The following is a 12,030-nucleotide window of genomic DNA, read 5'->3' on the forward strand; positions in this document are numbered from 1 at the left end:
TATTTGCCTGCTTTGTAATTGAAAGTGTGTTTAATAAGAACGCAAATGTGTTTGGGGCTCGGCTTTGAAAGCTTCTCCGTCTCATCTCCCTCTGGCCGCCGTCCACCGTTGGCTGGATGAGCTGTACCTTCCTGCGGCATGGACACGCAGTTTTGCCACACATGTGTTTGGCAAACAAACTCTGTTGGCCAGACTGCAGATCCAGACTGGACATACTCAACAAAGACTCGGAAAATACACCCCCAGGCGCCGACTTGAGCGCCAAGTGCTGAGATTACATGTCACACAGCAAGCTGTGGAAGTTTAAACTCTGGGTTTGTTCTCCGCTGGCTGTTACTGCGGTGCAATCTGACCTGAACTTACATCAGCGTTCCTTCTTATTTAATAATGCTTTTCGGGGCTGCAGCCTGGTCTTGAAATGTTCTCTTTGAGAAGACTTCACTGTCAGTAAAAAGTTGAATGTCCAGCACGCTTAACCCTTCACATGGAATCGTGGCAGAATTGCGACAAATACGCAAATATGGAGCCTGATGTAGTGACTACTTCACACATCCAGGTGGCAGACACAAGCAACTTCAATCTGAGCAACATTTTAATCCAAATTTGGGACTAAACCAGTGTAACAGAGAGCAAGAGGGCAAAGTTTGACTGGTTCATATTCTGATGATAATGTTTTGCCATAGAGTGAGACAGAAAGTGGCGCTGCTAAGAGAACAATGACATCAACTCAGCTATAAAAACATTCTTAAAGAAACCCTCGCCCATGCTCTACACTGTAAAAAAAAAAAAAGATACATTGAGATAACTTAAATTTTTAAGGCAACCATTTGCAGTAAGATTTTTTAATTGTGTCAAGTGACATTTCATTGCTGCACCAATTACATTTCTGCTGTTGCTATTAACTCATTTTGCCAACATAACTATATTTATTTGCCTAATAGCATATAACTGGCAAAATCTGCAATAATAAAACTGCATAATATATTTTCGTTACCTGAAGTCAAATAATACAAAATTGTCCACACTTTTATTTTGATGTGCAAAAAAACTGTCAAGAAAAGCACATATGCTTAATAATATACAACGTTGGACATTTCAATAAAAAAGAAAAGTGTGTCAACATGACATCAGTTTACCATTACAGGTATCCATTTTAATAGAAAAAAAAAATTTGAAAGAAAATAATGTGCCAAAATTACACATCTGCTTAGTTGTTAACCACAATAGGTATATAGCCATCTTCTACATGATAGATTAAAATTAAAAAAAGGCCAACAGCAAGACAATGGAACCAATAACAGAGGAACTGTTGAGAAGAACAGATACAATTTGACAACTCCATTGGTTTAAAGAAGGAGTTTCTTCTGCAGCGGCCGTAGACGCTGTGTAAAGTCAGACCCAGTTTCCCTGAAGACATCTTGTAATGTCTCAAAAGTGTACTTTAGAGCCTTTGGATATTGAGAGCGTACAGCAATCCAAAAATGTATTCAAGTGCTGATGGAAGATCTGGCACATCCTCCAGGACAATGGTCTCCTCCGATGTCACAGACATGTTCTGCGCCTTTGTAGATGCAGTGGGTGCAATACAGTCCGCTAGAGGATGCCTACAGTGACTCCATTGGTAGCCCATCTTCAGGATCAAACTCCTACAAAATAAGAGCAGTACTAAAATTTGATTTTACAATAGTTGATAACATTATGCATAGCTGAGGTTCAAAGAATGAAGAAATTGCAAAAGGATTGGCAATTGTTGTTAAAGCCGCAGGTGTTTGTCTGGAAATCTTGAGATTATTATAACAGAACTGCATTATGGGAATTTTCCAGTTGTGTTGTGCTAACCATGTATATTACTGTTAAAAGGTTGGAATTTTAATTTTCTAGTTCAGTCAATGAAAAACATTCACTCTGTTGTAAAGATTGTCGTTGTCTTTCTTACAGAGTATGACCTGACTTCACTACAGACGTTCATGCCAACCTCTCTCACTCCACTCTGTTCCTGTGGTAAATAGACCGAACACTCTAACAACACCTACAGAAGTGGGGGTTGCTACGAGCCTTTGATTTTGACATAATACTGACGGAATTTAAGACACACTGTGGTACAACCAAATGTACAGCGCTGAAAAAAACTTTTTGGACACTCCTGATATTTGACAGGATCTCAAATGTTATAAAATATATTTCAAAAGGTCTAGCTGCATTACACTGAAACAAACAAATGCAGACGTTGTTTTGCTTTTTTGGTTCATTGTCTACAAGAAACACGAACAACATTAATCTCATGACAGTTTCAATACGTTTTGCATTTTTCTTATTGTTCTTTGACATTCCTGGATATTTGTGTGCTTTATTTTGGGGTCATGCAAGCACAGATAGTTTACCGAAGCAACGTAATGCCCCAGCATTACGCCCTTTTACGTCAATGGTATGCTGCTTCACTCTCATCGGCCGAAAGAGTGAGACAAGCAGGACAAGAGCTCAACTCCAGCAGGAGTTGTAATCCTGAGAACTTGACACAAGAAGGGCGGCTATAAAAATCAGGCATCTCCACTTTACAGGTGTCGCAGCGTTTCAACGACTCCATATTTCCAAGCATCCGGTGATGATGATCAAGTTGGTGTTGAAGATGAGCAGGGACTAACATTCTTGTCACCCCACTTCCTTCCTGTCCTCACCACCACTCCGACCTGGACCACGTGGGCCGCTAGAGTTTCCATACATCAGCACCTGTAAAGTCCTTGAATTATTCATCCTCAAACTGGACCTTTGTGCTGGTCTCGTGCTGCAGACACTTCCAATGGGCAATCCCAACCCTCACCAGCTGCTGACCTTCCATTTCAAGGTCTCCACAGTGGACATGGGCACCAGGGATTGGCGGATGCCTCATTCAGCTCCCTACCTCAGCTGACTTCACAATCTCGGTCATCACCAGGGCAAACAAGGTTGTGGAGATGGTGTAGCGTGCGATTATCCCCGCCTCCAGCTTATGCCACTCAGATGTTACGGCTGCGGCTGAGGGGCTCACGCTGAACTGATTGTAATAATCCAGGATCAACTCTGCAACATGATACGGCACGTGGTGTTTAGTCATGGTGGTACAGTATGTGGTGTTGTTTGAGCCTCAGAACTGCACGGACACCCTTGTTCACAGGGGCTGGTGATGTGTTGTGTCACCATACTGCGGTCACCACTGTGTGTCGATGAGTTTGTTACAGACTGTCCAACAGTCGTCTTGCTACTGTACAATCTGAAGAAGGTACAGTATGTAGAAGTATTTGCTCAGTAGAAAAAAGACCAGACACAAACTCTGTTTTTGCAGGAGACTCATATGCATTCAGAGTGAAAAGGTATTGGTACTCCTTGTTGTAATGGGACACCAGCATTTTCATTGCTGAAAATGTAAATTTTGTTTGAAGAAGCGCTTTCCTTCTACGCTAAAAATGAAGTTGTAGTGTACAAGTTGTTTGCACGTCATTTGATTTCAGCTTAAAACAAGATACAGCAGGGACAGCAACCCTGGTAAAATAGTATATAAAGAGTTCAAACTTGTGACTAAAATATTAAGTTTCACAGTCTTAGATAGATGATACTAACTGTCCACCTCCTCCTGAAACGAGAAACGTTCCTAAACCTTTATTTCATTATTTATAATTCCACTATAAAAATTTAAAAAATGATCAAGTCAAGAGCTATTGAACAAAAATGGTTCTCATACAAAAAATGAAAAATAAAATAATAAATAAATAAAGTCAGCATTGCTGTGAGTGATGGAGTCACCAGTACATACATATCCAGAAAGACAGAACATCAGGGAAACAACAAAACCAATATAGAAGTTGCATTCATTTTGTGGTGTGAAAGTTTTATGGATTGAATGAAGAGTCTGTGCCATCGATGGAGGAAGCAGAGCAGTTTCTGTTCAATACAGATGAAGGTTCATGAAGCCTCATATCACAGGCCACAACTTTGCCCTCTCTGTTCTGTAAGCTTTAAAGATGTTTCATGTCCAACTTGACGTATGGACATGAAACAAGAGCCCCACCTACTGAGCTCTGAAACTGAGGGACAGCAACATGACGCTTCTTCAGCCCATCATTGTTTTAAGCCGCTCACAGGAGCAACAGGACAGGTCTGCTGCGACACAGCTGAAAATACTGGACTTGAGACATAACAATGAAAAATGTAAGGACCACAGACACAGAGAGCGCTAAGAAGAGAGGGAGAGCCCTGTACCACAACACAAAGTGAGCCGTGAAAAGCTGTCCCTTCGCTCCACAGAGTTACCTTCGCCATGTTGCAAGCACTGTTTAACTTCATATCATTGTTGTGGTCAATGAAAAATTCATATGGGGTGAGGAATAAACACTTGTGCGGAAAATGAACCTGGTCGAATTTAGCGAGATAAATATTTGAGTGTTGACACATCTGCCTCGGAGATTTGTGCCTCCTCACAAACCCAGCGGTGGCTGGAAGTTTGTCTTCAGGAAATGCAATTTGGAGTGAAATGACTCAAGAACAAGAAGATCATGATGGATGAGTCATCTCAGCACGGCTCCAGAGCCTTGACTCCACTCGCTACATCCTTTCATTAACACGACTCAAACTAAGGGAAGTCATGGAAGTACAACGAATGATGCCAAAGGAAAAATACTGGAGTAGTCTTCTGTTTACCTCTCGAGGGCTTTGAAACTTGTTTTTCTTGTTTATGTCATTGGTCTGATCACACTTCTGATGCACCACGAATCAATCCCTCAACAGATAAAAGTCAGCGAAATGAGTGAAGTAGACAAAACAGTACTAAATCTGATTGACTTTGTGAGTCACATTCGCTACATTTAACAAATTATCAACCAAAACTAAACTGTTTCAACTCTGACTAAAGAAGGTTTTTGCCAAATGCAGCCTAGAGTGTGCAGTGCGTCACAAGTATGTACATCCCTTCTGATCTGTTTGATTCTGCACTGGGATTTTAGTGACTTCTACTTGCTTCCACTGTGATATAGAAGTCACAGATGATTACAAGTTAGGAAAAGCTTCTGAAGATCAACCAGCCGGAGGACGCCAAAGGAACACTGCAGCTAAAATAGACTCCTTTCCATTTCAAACGCCGATCACATTTATGAACTAACTTTGGCTTACCAACAACACGACAGCACTAAACATGAAACTCATACTCCTACATGTGTTATAGTATGAACTGGTAACACTGTTTGAGTCAATGTGTTGGAGCAAGGCTGTGTTTATCGCAGTTAGGAGATGATTGACAGCAGCCTGAAAATCTGCGATCGAATCACCAGCATTATGCATTTATTTATTTCTCTTAGTTGCAACGTATATTTATACTGCATTTTTTTTATATTTATTCTCAGGGTTTAACTAAACAGTGGACACTGTGTTGCGTCCTGCATATGCTTTTTTTACACAGAGATTTTTTATTTAAAAAAATAAATAAATAAAATCATCAAACTGTTAAACAACACACAATGTTATGTTCGTATATTCATATTAAACTTTTTTTTTTTCCTTTTGTTTTTATCAAAGTAAAATATTGTATTTTTCATATTTTGGATCGTCGGCTGTACTAAAACCACTGCGCTCACATTGAGACTTCTCAAGTTGCATTTACCACAGCTGCTTTAATAACACAATAGCAATAAACTGCATTCTTTTCTATGAAAGCTGTTTGAGGAGGACAGGGGGAGCGACACCACGCTTGCTTGTAAGTTAAGTAGTTCACAGCTTGATTTACAAACAGAAGAACTGCAACTTATCTATTGAGTAAACTGAGAATGAGGACTAACATATGAACTGTGGGAGAAAGGAAACATCAGACTATTGAATTTGTGATCAGTCTTTTTATTTTATTTTATTTTATTTTATTTTATTTTATTTTATTTTATTTTATTTTATTCCCAAGCACTTTCCTCGTTGGTGGGACGCCTGTTTAAGCAGCACAAAATGCTTTGGTGATCAGTATTTTTGATCAGACCAAACTGAAATAGAGTCATGGACACAGGGCAGCCCCCATTTTTGTAGTCCCGTTCACTCTTTCAATGTAAAACAGAGTGTTTCAAGGCAGCTATTTTAAGAACTATACTTACATAGCTTCAAAGACACAAACATTTAAGAGCGTATTTAGATGTGAACCTAAGCCATGTATCACAAGTGTGATACAGAAGGCACGAAGTAGAGGAGTACTGACTAAAACAATAAAAACATATTTAAATGGGACAGTTTTGGAGCTGTCCAAGGTCCTGAACAGGCCTTCACGCTCGTGTTTTTTCAAACCTGCTCAACTCACCCTGCTGCAAACCTGGAAACAAATGTCTACGTTGCATGCTCTATTTGACTTTCACATACTGAGCTCTAAAAATGTTTGCTGACTCAACATTCACCATTTATTGCAGCACTTTAAAAGCTCATGACAAAGACAAACCAGATGACAGCATCCTGTAAAGTTGGGTCACAAGGTCATCGAGCGTTTTGCAACATAAGAAGCACAAACAATCCTCAGCGTCAGCGTTACACACGCAACAGAGCGCGATTTCTAGAAATTATGAGTCAATGATCGCTGCGATTCCGGAGGTCACCCTTTCCTTTCATCGCTTTGCACGACCACAACCTCAAATCAAACGTCATTATATCCACTACTTATGTCATTAGTGGCGGGACACGGCCTCCACTGAGAAATAAAATGTGAACTAAAAGCTTCTCTCACACTAATGGGATGATTTATTAAAGCGGCATGTTAATTATACGGAGAATAACCAAACAGATATTTGCTTCAGAAACCAGAGATGACTTGTTCTCATTCAGGATGTGAAGAATAAACGCCACCCTGCCATCACCTTTATGTAAATTGAATGACTTCACCCTGCTGGGATCTATATTTCCAGGCAGTTGTTTTCTGCCACTTGGAGCTTAATGTTTTCGCACAATGATTTCAAACACGCCTGAATGGCTTGTTCAATTTGCAGCTTTTTTGAGCGTTTTTAAACAGGATGTGTAGTTGGTGAGGGATGGATTTATTCATACATAAACATCAAACCTTTGTCTTGACGTTTGCTGTTGTAAATGCCTGTGTTTCAACAAGTTACACGAATAAACCGTTGATCATTGAAAACCTTCACAACCTGATTTTCAGAGTGAGAACTGAAGATTCATTGTTGTGGCAGCTGGTGTGACTTGGTGTTGTAGGAAAGAATGGAGACGGACACGCATCAATGTCGTGTCCTTTTCTCAGCTGGATATTTGAGTGAGCATTGAAGCGTAATCATCCTCCTGCAATTGTGCACATGGATGGCGGAAGTTATTCTTTCAACCTTAAAATGTGACCTTTTAGCGTTTGTAAGGGCAACAAGCCTTCACAGAACTGACATGTGACTTTCCGAGCTTGTTCTTTAAGGAGGCCATATCATGAAAAAGTGGTTCTTATTTTGTGTCCCTCAGCATATGCAAGTCAGATCTGAAACAAGTGTGATACAGAAGGCACGAAGTAGAGGAGTTGAGCCCTTTAGAAAGCAGGTGCATTTCAATAATCCTACGTGATGGGTGTGGCCCTGTGGTCTATGTGTGTGTGTGCCTGCTTTAGCTATATTTGTGAGGACATTTTGCTTTGCTTTGATATTTAAAACTTCAAAAAGAACCAGTTATTATAACTGGGTCTCAGTTTGGAGTCCCAGTTAAGGTTGGTCATTTGTTTTGGATGGATGGTTAGATTTGGGAGGAGAGGCATTATGTGAGTGAGAGGTCCCCACAAAGATTGTGGGTGTGTTTTCCTGTTCCCTCTGCTTCGACTTCAACCCTTTGGGAGAAAGTTTTGATGTCATTTTGTTTCTGACCATCATGTTTGTATTTCTATTTTCAGATTCTCCTTCGTTGATCTCCCGGTCCGGTGATGCCTTCTGTTTGGACTCTCCGATCTTTTTGTTTGTAATATTTGTTCTCATTAAATATTATTGCTTGCTACTCCTCTGGTCTCCTGTGAGTGTTTCATGAAGGTATTTGGGTCCTGCTCCGCTGGAACCATTAATATTGAAGTTATTTTATTAAAAGAAAATGAGTACAGCACACGAGAGATCTAATGTTTTTTAATGAAGATAGGACGAAGCATCAAGTGCATTTTAGACTCCGCAAACTTCAAAAATCCTTATCGTACCAGCTACTGATGGGTAGATGAGGTATCGTGAAACAGTATTGCAGGGTTGATAAAAAAGCGTTCTCATTTTCAGAGGCCACTAGATGTCGCTCTTGGTTTAGAAATGATGTGAGATTTCTGTGATACACACAGTTTACATCAGACAGTGCCATCTGGTGGCCTCTGAAAATCAGGACACTGTTTCATGAAGCCTCATCTCCCCATCACTGGTACCAGCAGACCGTATGTGCATCATGAAACCACCAGAGGCGGTGAAGTGTAGTGGAGGTTCTCCATGCAGCGACCTGATCTCAATACCTGACAGAGTCCGTCAGTACACATACAGTCCACAGGGAGGCGAGAGAGATGATGCCATCTGGTCAAGCACATATTTTGACGCAGTAAAGCAGGTGAGATGGGCTGTTGAAAGCAAGTGCTCATCTACACAAACACGCAGTTTGGCCTCTTAGATAGAAGGACGGACAGAAAAGCTGACACCCTCACAGATGCGTGATGGTTTCTGTCATCCACAGCCAGACAGGAGACAGCTGCTGGACGCCGTATTCTGAGATGAGCAGGGACGGACAGATGCCCTTCTCCAGGTAGACGCGGCAAACACATTTCAAGGCAAACTGTTGCTCTCCCCCCTCCACCCCGTCTCCACCTGTCTGCTTAGTGCTGTCACAGATCCAGACAGGAGGTGATGTTTGTTCCCTCGGGCGGTGTCATCGCTTTTTTTGACCTTCCTTCCTCATCTTTTCCTTTCCTTTCCTCACCCGGTCTTTCCCTCCTCGCATGGCATTTACCTTAAAGTGCCGCAGCCGTCACTGTAATTCCCTGGACAGGGAACAACATGTGAACTGTCTATTTGTGTCTGCTGGTGGCAAGTCTCCAGGTACGGCTGTGACAGTGGCCACCGCCAGAACAGAGCAATTGTCTGAATGCAAATGATCGTATGGGGATTGGTTGTTATTTACCTTTTTCCTTCTGCATTCTTTGCTTTTGTCAGTCAGGCATTTAAAAAAAAAAAAACAGCCCAGTCTCTGAATAGCAGTCATGACGAGTGAATGAGCACATAGCCAAAGAGCACACAGCATGACGGCGGATAAGCTGCTGCAACAAATCTTGACTCTGTCCTTCAACGGGGCATGGAGGAAATTATTCAGAGAATACCATTATTGCATATCTTTGCTTGCAGCCCAGGTGGCCATCAGCATGCCATCGTACTGTCCAACTGGAAGCAGCTCGAAACACTGCCCACATCCACCTATTAATAATTGTCTGTGGGCAGTTTATGTTTGGAATGTGTAAAAATAATGAAGATATCATTTAAGATGAAGCCATCAGATCATGTCATTGCACTGTAATTATTCATTCTTGGCATTAACATTTTCATACGGAGCCCCGGACGTGACATGCATGTGTTTATTTTTGGGATGTGACTTGCATGACTTTTTTTTTTTTTATCCCGAAATAACGCTTGTCTTGAGATTATTTGTTTTTTGAGTTAATTTTTATCTCATGATAAAAAAATAAAGTCATGCATGTCACTTCCAGGGAGGCGTAATACGCATAGCTTAGCCATGTATGGTATTATTTTGAGTAGAGGGCACTTGATCAGAGTGTTAAAAGCGCACAGACTTGCAGACAGTGACTGACAACGTTGACGAACAGTTACAAAGCCATGGGAGACATAGTTGTTCCAGGAGGATGTATACAAATTGCTTTGCCAGAGAGGCAGTTACGCATGCGCTGACATTTACAATTGTATCTTGAGATAAAGATTATCTCAAGATACAAATTATTTTGAGATAATTGTTATCTTGGGATAAAAAAAACAATAAACACACGCATGTATTTTCACCAAAAAATAAATTAAATGTTATAGATCACCAACAGGCATGTTGCTAAAGACATGAATGGTCCAGTCGAAGAAGGTGCCTGTTGGTGCTGGCGGTCCAACTGGAGGACAGTCAGATCAGGACAACTTCTGGACAGGAAGGAGATGAACAAAAACATGAACAGAATAACTCTACTTCTACTCCAGAAGGGATCAGGATAAACAAGGCGGTACAAAAAAAAACTCTACACGAGATGGCGACAGAGTCCAAAAGTCAAAAAACAAAGCAGTGGAATGAATCAAAAGCGTCCATGAGCGCGTAGCAAGTCCAGGAAGCGAAACAAGTCCACAGGATTGGGGGGAAGAGGAACCAGGTTTACAGACACGCTGGAAAAAAGGTGGAAACGGATTGTGCTGACACCAGCAATAGACCAAAAATATATATATAAACGTCATCAAACAATCCCCATCTAGCACCACCTGTGTATGTCACATGTTGGTTTGACCTAATAATAGTAACATAGGACTGTGGGGTGGGAGAGGGCATGTTGCAGTGGCGTTTACATGCGAAGAAACTTGACATTTTTTCCTGATATGTGGGTGACCCGTCCATTCCTACAGTAGTAGTATATAAAAATAAAAATAAAAATAAAAATAAAAATAAAAATAAAAATAAAAATAAAAATAAAAATAAAAATAAAAATAAAAATAAAAATAAAAATAAATGGTGGTGTTCCAGACAGAGGAACGGTGATGGACATGCACAAGTGAAGCAGATTTCTTGTTCATGTACGCTCTCTTCTGGGCCTTGGCGAGCATCCAGGAGGTCCCAGACAGGTTCTAGAAGAAGCATTCACATCTGGTTGTGTGAGATGGATAAAGCTGGAGTCATTCTCCCCCTCTTTGCGTCACCATCTATCCTCCTACAAAAACACCATGCTTTACTTCAGAAGAATTATTCATATTTTGCTTGGCTTCTTGTCAAAACAAACATGCAGTCAGAGTTTATTTGTTCTTGAAGCAGAACATTTAGCTGCATAGATCGATCCTTTCTGTCCAAAAGCTCCATATTTTTTCAATTTAAAGTTCTGAACTTTTGGAATGTTGAATGTTTCCACGTATTCTGACATCCATCAAGAGACAGTGATGGCTGGATGAGGTTTCATGACACACAGGATGTATATGTTGGACACAATCTCTGGCTTTTGAAGCTGCAGTGAAGCGTGTTATCTTGCTTAATATTTCCTTGTTTCTTCTCGTAAAAATATATTATATTTGAGGAGAATTTTGGAGTAGTATTTGTTCTGTTTCTCCCATCTGCCTTTCTCTGTATTTTTTTTCCTGAAAAAAAGAACACCTGTTTCACCTGACAGCTGTAGGCTAGTATTTCATTTTGTCTTTCCCTGGTTGCAGAGTTTCACTCCTCACTTTGTTGATTCTTCTCTATCATCACATTTTGTCACCTTATTTAAGTTGGGGGAAGCGCTACTCGAGGGGCACAGCTCATTATATAATAGTGGAGAGTGTATGGAGGCATGTTGATCACACAGAGCTGGTTGAGAAGCTGTCACTAAAAGTGGTTTTCAACCTTGGCAAATACACGGTGAGAGTACTGCAGGAAAAATAGTGTTATTTTATTTATTGGGGTTTTTTTTTTTGTCACGCATGTCTGAAAAATACATACCTCAGGACGATTCGTGAGAGTCTGTGCAAGGCAATAGCACACCACTTGCATTTCTTTTGAGGTTGCTGCAGAATCAGTTTTTAGGCAAAGATCCACACTCACATACGGTTTTGAGTGGAAATCTTCCTTACATAAATTGTATTATACATGTATGTGAATACCTATATATCTGGGCAATTTCCCGACTGAAGACTTGAATCGAAAACTGCTTTCTAATATTGGTAGCAAGTAAAAAATGTAGTGCAAGGTAGAGGTCGAACCACCCACTATAGAGGAATGGTCTCTGCTCAACAAACCTAAAATTTCAACAACCGTTTCAATTAAACCACAGGTCAATTTTAACTCAAGAGTGCCAACTAGTGGGCTCTG

The sequence above is a fragment of the Synchiropus splendidus genome, chromosome 13 (genome assembly GCF_027744825.2).
Source record: "Synchiropus splendidus isolate RoL2022-P1 chromosome 13, RoL_Sspl_1.0, whole genome shotgun sequence".
NCBI classification, from domain to species: Eukaryota; Metazoa; Chordata; class Actinopteri; order Syngnathiformes; family Callionymidae; genus Synchiropus; species Synchiropus splendidus.